The sequence below is a fragment of the Psammomys obesus genome, unplaced genomic scaffold (assembly GCF_907164565.1).
Source record: "Psammomys obesus unplaced genomic scaffold, mPsaObe1.curated_primary_1811, whole genome shotgun sequence".
NCBI lineage: Eukaryota > Metazoa > Chordata > Mammalia > Rodentia > Muridae > Psammomys > Psammomys obesus.
In genome coordinates, this window is record NW_026590675.1 from 175,002 (window position 1) to 181,953 (window position 6,952).

Genomic DNA, 6,952 nt, shown 5'->3' on the forward strand with positions numbered 1-6,952 from the left:
TATTATTATTATTATTATTATTATTATTATTATTATTATTATTATTATTATTATTATATCTTGTATTCTTCTTGACTTTAAAGCAGAACCATGTGGCCCAAACTGTATTGCTTTTTCTGCACTGTAATGAAAGTTTTGGTTTCTTTTTGTTTTAATCCTAAGTGTGGGATTTCAGTTGGGCTATAGTTTGTCCACAGTGTGGCTTTTGCCATCTGGTAACAGCCTACCTTGTGTCTTGTGGGGCACAGAGAGGGGGTTGGTCTAGGACTCCGAGAACACAAATTGGAGAGCCCAGAAAGAGTGGTGTGGGATGCAGTGTTGGTGCATGGTCTGGAGCAGTTTGGAGAAACCAGAGAGATGGCTGGTGTGGCAGTTTGGAGCAGAGAGAGGGAGAGAAATGGTTCGGGGCATGACAGCTTGGAGGAGACTGCTGTTGACAGAGATATCCCCCAAAGACCCATCGATCCTAAACAGCTGGGAGAAGTGAAGGGGACCACACTCCTTCTCTCCACTAACCTTCCCTCTCCTACATAGGGTTGAGAGGTTGGAAGGGAGGTAGAGGCCTAAAAACACCCCAAATAACGTAAAACAGGCACTACACTGGCTTTTTGTACTGGTCTCTTTTTCCAGCATCTCTGTCATCTCCTCTGCCCTTAAGTCACATTACACTCTGCCTCCCTTCCCTGTATGTATATACCAAAGGCAGGGATGATTACACAATAAAAAAAAATGAGATTTTCTAAACTGAGACTTAGATATAAACTGTGACAATCTGTTCTTTCATGTCACCTAGCTTTGTAGCATGACAGTGACTACCAGTCATTGAGGGCTTACCATACTGCCTGTTTCCTATGACTTAGCTTGGAGTCTGCTATAGTCTGTGTTTTGTAGGAAAGGAAATAGAAGCAGAAAAGCTGTAAAGTTCAGCAAAGCTCACATCGTTAGCTTTGATCCAGGAATGTGAAACAGGTCTGTCTATTCTCAGAGTCTGAGTTCCTGTCACAACAGTCTTTTTTTCATGTTTGTTTTGTATCTTTCAAAGACACTGTACCTCTCCTTGATTTGTTTCTAACATTGGTGGTCCTGGAAGGAAGGCATTTTTAGCAAATCCAATTAGGTAGATGAGACTAGGCATTCTGAAAAAGCCGAGTTTTATCAGTTTCAATCATCTCAAACAACTAAGTAGCCCTCTTACTAGACAGACATAGTCTAGTATAGGCAGAAGCAAGTGTAGATCCAGTGAACTCTGGTAGCAGGATACAGGTTGCTTCCATCTCTCTGCTCCATTCATCACATAAATTGTATATATATTTGTCAGTTGCTATGGTCTGAATGTTTCACTCCCTCCAAAATTCATGGGTTGAAAAGTACTCCTGAGGTGATGGTATTAATAGGTGGGACTTTTGGGAGGTGGTTAGATCACAAGAGCCTTACGCTAGACAACAGGATTATTGCCCCTCAGAAAGAGGACCTTGTTTGCCCCCTCTACTTTGGGAGGACACAGTTAAAGTTAATAGCCCCTAGAACCCTGAGAAATAAAGTTCTATTGTTTATAACAGAGCTTGCCAAAGGCATATTTTGTCAGAGTACCCTGAATGAATTAAGATGCCAGTACCAATATAACAAATTACCACAAATGTAGTGACGTAAACCAAAAAAAATCTATTATTTCCAGTTATGGATATTACAGTCTGAAATAGAGCTCACAAAGGTGTTGACAAGGCTCCATTCTGTCAACCGTGTTTAACAGGGTGTGTTAGAGGAAAATCTGTTTACACTTTGCAGAAGTTAGAGGCCATCAGCACTCCTTGACCCATAGCCCTGCCTTCCATTTTCAAAGCCAGCAGCATAGCTTTTTCAAATGTCTCTTTCTTTTTTTTTCTTTTTCTATTTTTTTTAAAATAATTTTTATTTTTTATATTAATCACAGGTTATTCACTTTGTATCCCAGCTGTATCCCGCTCCCTCATTCCCTCCCAATACCACCCTCCCTCCCTCATCTCCTCCCTGCCCCTCTCCAAGTCCACTAGTTGGGGAGGACCTCCTCCCCTTTCATCTGACCCTGGCTTATCAGGTATCTTCAGGCCTGGCTGCAATGTCTTCCTCTGTGGCCTAGCAAGATTGCTCCTCCCTCAGGGCAGGGGCGAGGAGAGGTCAAAGAGCCAGCCATTGAGTTTATGTCAGAAATAGTTCCTGTTCCCTTACTAGGGTACCCGCTTGGATACTGAGCTGCCATGGGCTACATGGGGTTCTGGGTTATATCCATACATCATTCAAATGTCTTTCTTTTTCTGTGCTCTCACATGCTTTCTCCTATCTTCCTCTTTTTTTTTTTTTAAAGGCCCTTGTGAGTCCCTTGGGCCAACCCAGAAAATCAGGGAAGAACATCCTTCTACAGGACTGTTTTGTGTCAACTTAACACAAACTAGAGTAATTTTGGAAGAGGGAACCTCACTTGAGAAAATGCCTGGACCAGAATGGCCTCTGAGAAGCCGGCAGAGCATTCTTTTCATTAGTGATTGACGTGGGAAGCCCATTTCACTTTGGGCAGTGTCACCCCTGGGATGGTAGTCCTGAGCTGTTCAACAACACAGGCTGAGCAAGCCAGTAAGCAGCACCCCTCCATGACCTCTGCACCAGCTCCTGCCTCCAGGTTCCTGCCTTATTTGAGTTCCTGTCCTGAATTCCCTTTGGTGTGAACAGCCATGTGCACAAGTTGCTGTTGATCATGGTATTTCTTTCTTTTTTTTTTTAAATTAATTTTATTTATTTATTTATTTATTTATTTATTTATTTATTTACTTATTTTTGTTTTCAGTACATCCCAACCTCAGTTTCCCCTATCTCCACTCTCCCCAGTCCCCACACCGTGCACCTCCCCTCTCCCCCAGATCCACTCCTCCTCCATTTTTCAGAAAAGAGCAGGACTCCCAGGGATATCACTGGTCATGGTAGTTCGTTACAGCAATAGTAACCCTAACTAAGGCAAAAGGTTATTCACAGGTTTTGAGGATTAGGGGTGGACATCTTTGAGGGTCATAATTCTGTTTTTCATAGGCTTTTGCTCATATGGAAGTCATTGTGCTATGCTCTAGATAACTAGTAGTGAATGAAAAATTACACTGCTTGTACTGCTGGAAGTCTAATAGATGTCCCTGTATACTAACTACTTTACAGTCTTGACCTCTCCTCTTCATAGAGAGTTATACGTGTCAGTTATGTGTGACAACAACACTGGAAGCCACCTCATCCCTAAAGCTAGCGACTTCATGTCAAATTTAGCTCTTTTCTTGCTTTCAACTCTGATAATCAATTTTCAGTTCCTATTCAAACAGCCTGAGGAAGGACTCAAGTACTTCCTTAACATTACTTCTAACATTGGCCTCATCAGTTGCCACTAGGATCTTGGAATCACTTCCTAACTTGCTTCCTGTCACTGATCTCACTCCATTTCAGTCCGTTGTCCTCTCTATTCCTAGGGTTTCTATGCTAAACAAAGCTTTACTCTTCAAACTGTTCATTGGTTCTTATGTTAGGGCTGAGGGTTCCAAAGTCTCTCACTCTCTGCACATCGTTCAGTTGTGGGCTTCTGTTTTTTTTTTTTTATTAGTTTTCATCTACTGCAAGAAGAAGTCTCTCTGATGAGGGTTGACATTGATGCATGGATCTCTGTGTAGAGCACTATGTTGTTAGGAGTAATTTTGTCGCTATGTTTCTTTAGCAGAATAATAGTGACCTATCTAGTCTCAGGCTCTTGGCCTCATTAACAGTGTCAAGTAAGGTTTCTATCTCATAGAACGGGCCTTTATTGTTAGTGTTCCTCCTCGTATTTTCTCCTTTACTCTCCTTTTCCATCCTCCTGACCATTTAATCCCCCTATTCTAGTTTTCCCTTTATCTTTTTATAACTCTATATTCTATTTCTTCTTCCTTAGAATATCCCACTGTTCCCCATGGACCCTTAGCAGCTACCTAATCTCTGTGGTTATTCAGATTAAAAAACACATGTCTGAAAGCTAACATCCACAAATAAGAGAAAACATTCAGTATTTGTCTTTCTGGGTCTGGGTTACCTCACAATAAGAGAAAACATTCAGTGTTTGTCTTTCTGGGTCTGGGTTACCTCACTCAGGACGATTGTTTCTAACTCCATCTATTTACCTGAAAACTTCATAATTTGATTTCCAACAGCTAAATAATATTCCATTGTGTAAATATACCATGTTTTCATTATTCACTCAACATTTGATAAACATCTGGGCTGTTTTCAATTCGTAGGTATTATGAACAGAGCAACAGTGAATGTGGATGAGCAAGTGTCTCTGATATAGAATACAGAGTCCTTTGCATATATACCAGAGTGGTATAGTTGGAAATTGTGGTAAATCAATTTTTGAGGAGCCACTACACTGATTTCCATAAAGGCTATGCCAGTTTGTACTCCTACCAGCAATGAATAAGTGTTCCCCTTTCTGTGCCTCCTTGACAACATATACTGTCATTTTTTTTATCTTGGCCATTCTGATTGGGGTGAAGTGGAGTCTTAAAAGAATATTCATTTCCATTTCTCTGATGACAGAGGATGTTGAACACTTTAAAAATGTTTCCTATGTATTTGCCTTTCTTCTTTTGAGAATTTTCTGTTCAGTTCTACAGTCCAATTTTAATTGGGGTATTTATTTTCTTAATGTTTTATTTTTCAAGCCTTTTTGCACTCATCACCCGTGGAATGAACAGCAATGTTTATCTTCAGCCATAAAAAATCCAGTTATTTAAAAAATTATTTTTAAGATAAAAAATATCTCAATGAAATAGCTTTTAATCTGATGGAATATAATATATATAGTTGAGCAGGAGTGGATATGCTTTAGGTACATTGTATTCATATATAAATTATCAAAGACTGTAAATTAAAAAATGTTTTTTAAAAGTCATCAGTACTTTAGGAGTCTCAGGCGTTTATCTTGGATTCTTGTCATTGCATGTCTTACTGTGAATAAGTGTCATTGCTCTACATAAATTCAAACATTAGAGAATCTTTTAAACACCTGTCTAAAAAGACTGGCAACAATGGAACTAGAAAAGAATTAGAAAACAAAAGTTTATAAGTAGTCAAATAATTATAACCACTCCAAATCCTTCATGAAAACAAAGAAAAACTGAAATGCGTAAAGAAACACAAGATAAGTGGTTACGAACAGGAATGACATGCTACGTGTCCGACTACATGAAAACCCTGGGGTGGGATCTAGCAGAAGAGCGGAATGAAGCACTGAAAATGCTCTTATTAAGCACACAGCGTCCCCGAGACTGTAACGGCTACCAAAATGGGCTAACTGAAACTGTAATGGGCACTGGGAGCAACTGAAATAACGCAGACAGGGACTGAGAGATGGCTCAGGGTTTAAGAGCACTGTCTGCTCTTCCAGAGGACCCAGGTTCAATTCCCAGCACCCACCCGGCAGCTCACAACTGTCTGTTACTCCAGGGTCTGATACACTCACAGACATGCAGGCAAAATACCAGTGCACAAAGAAATAATTTAAAAAAAAGATATAATAGTGGGATCTAGAAAAGATCATTCTGAGTTAAGTATCTCAGAAGGAGAAAGACAAACATGGTATATACTCGCTTATATAGACCTACAAGATATGATAAACATAATGAAATCTACACACCTAAAGAAGATAATCAAGAAAGTGGACAAGGGCAAAGATGATCAATCCTCATTTAGAAAGACAAATGGGATGTGCATTGAACGTATGACAGGAGTCTACCGCAAAAGGCATTTGAAAGACTCTAACTAGCAGTGTTTCAAAGCAGACACTAAGACTAATAACCAAACCCTCGGCAGAGTGCAGGGAATCATATGAAAGAAGGGGAGTTAGTATGATATGGAAAGGATAGGAGCTCTACAAGGACCAAATATATCCGGGCACAGGGTCTTTTCTGAGACTGACACTCAACCAAGGACCATCTATGGATATAACCTAGAACTTCTGCTCAGATGTGGCCCGTGGTAGCTCAGTAACCAAGTAGTTTTCCAAAGTAAGGGGAACAAGGACTATTTCTAACAGGATCTCAAGGGCAGGCTCTTTGACCTCCCCCCACCCCAGGGGAGGAGCAGTCCTGTTAGGCCACAGAGGAGGACTTTGCAGCCAGCCCTGAAGATACCTGATAAAACAGGGTCAAATGAAAGGGGAGGAGGTCCTCCCCTATCAGTGGACTTGGAAAGGGGCAGGGAAGAGACCAGGGAGGGAATGTGGGGTTGGGGAGGGAATGAGGGAGCAGGATACAGCTGGGACACAGAGTTAACAAAATGTAACTAAAAAGAAAAATAAAATTAAAAAAAAGATATAAAAAAGAAATATCTGATATATATTAAAAAAAGAAATATCTGAGACAGGAGATCTAGGCATGGTTCATGTCTTTTTAAATTTTATTTTATTATTTATTTTATTTTATTTTTTAATTTATTATTTTATTTTATTTATTTTATTTTAGCTGGCGGCCTGCATCCGGTACATACCGGGTAGGACGCCACCACAGGGGACTTTTATTTTTTTATTTTATTTTATTTTATTTTATTTTATTTTATTTTATTTTATTTTATTTTATTATTTTATTTTATTTTATTATTTTATATTTTATTTTACTTATTTTATTTATTTTATTATTTTATATTTTATTTTATTTTATTATTTTATTTTATATTTTATTTTTATTTTATTTATTTTATTTTATTTTATATTTTATTTATTTTATTATTTTATTTTATTTTATTTTATTTTTTTATTTTATTATATTTTATTTTGTTTTATTTTTATTTTATTTTTTTATTTTATTTATTTATTTTATTTTGTTTTATTTTTTATTTTATTTTTTTATTTTATTTATTATTTTATTTTTCATTTCATTTCATTTCATTTCATTTCATTTCATTTCATTTCATT

The 6,952-nt window shown here is 38.0% G+C and overlaps 1 pseudogene; it reads right to left on the reverse strand.

The window, feature by feature from the left end:
* LOC129677603 (haloacid dehalogenase-like hydrolase domain-containing 5) overlaps positions 1 to 6,952 on the reverse strand; it is a 9,928-nt pseudogene that overhangs the window by 2,250 nt on the left and 726 nt on the right.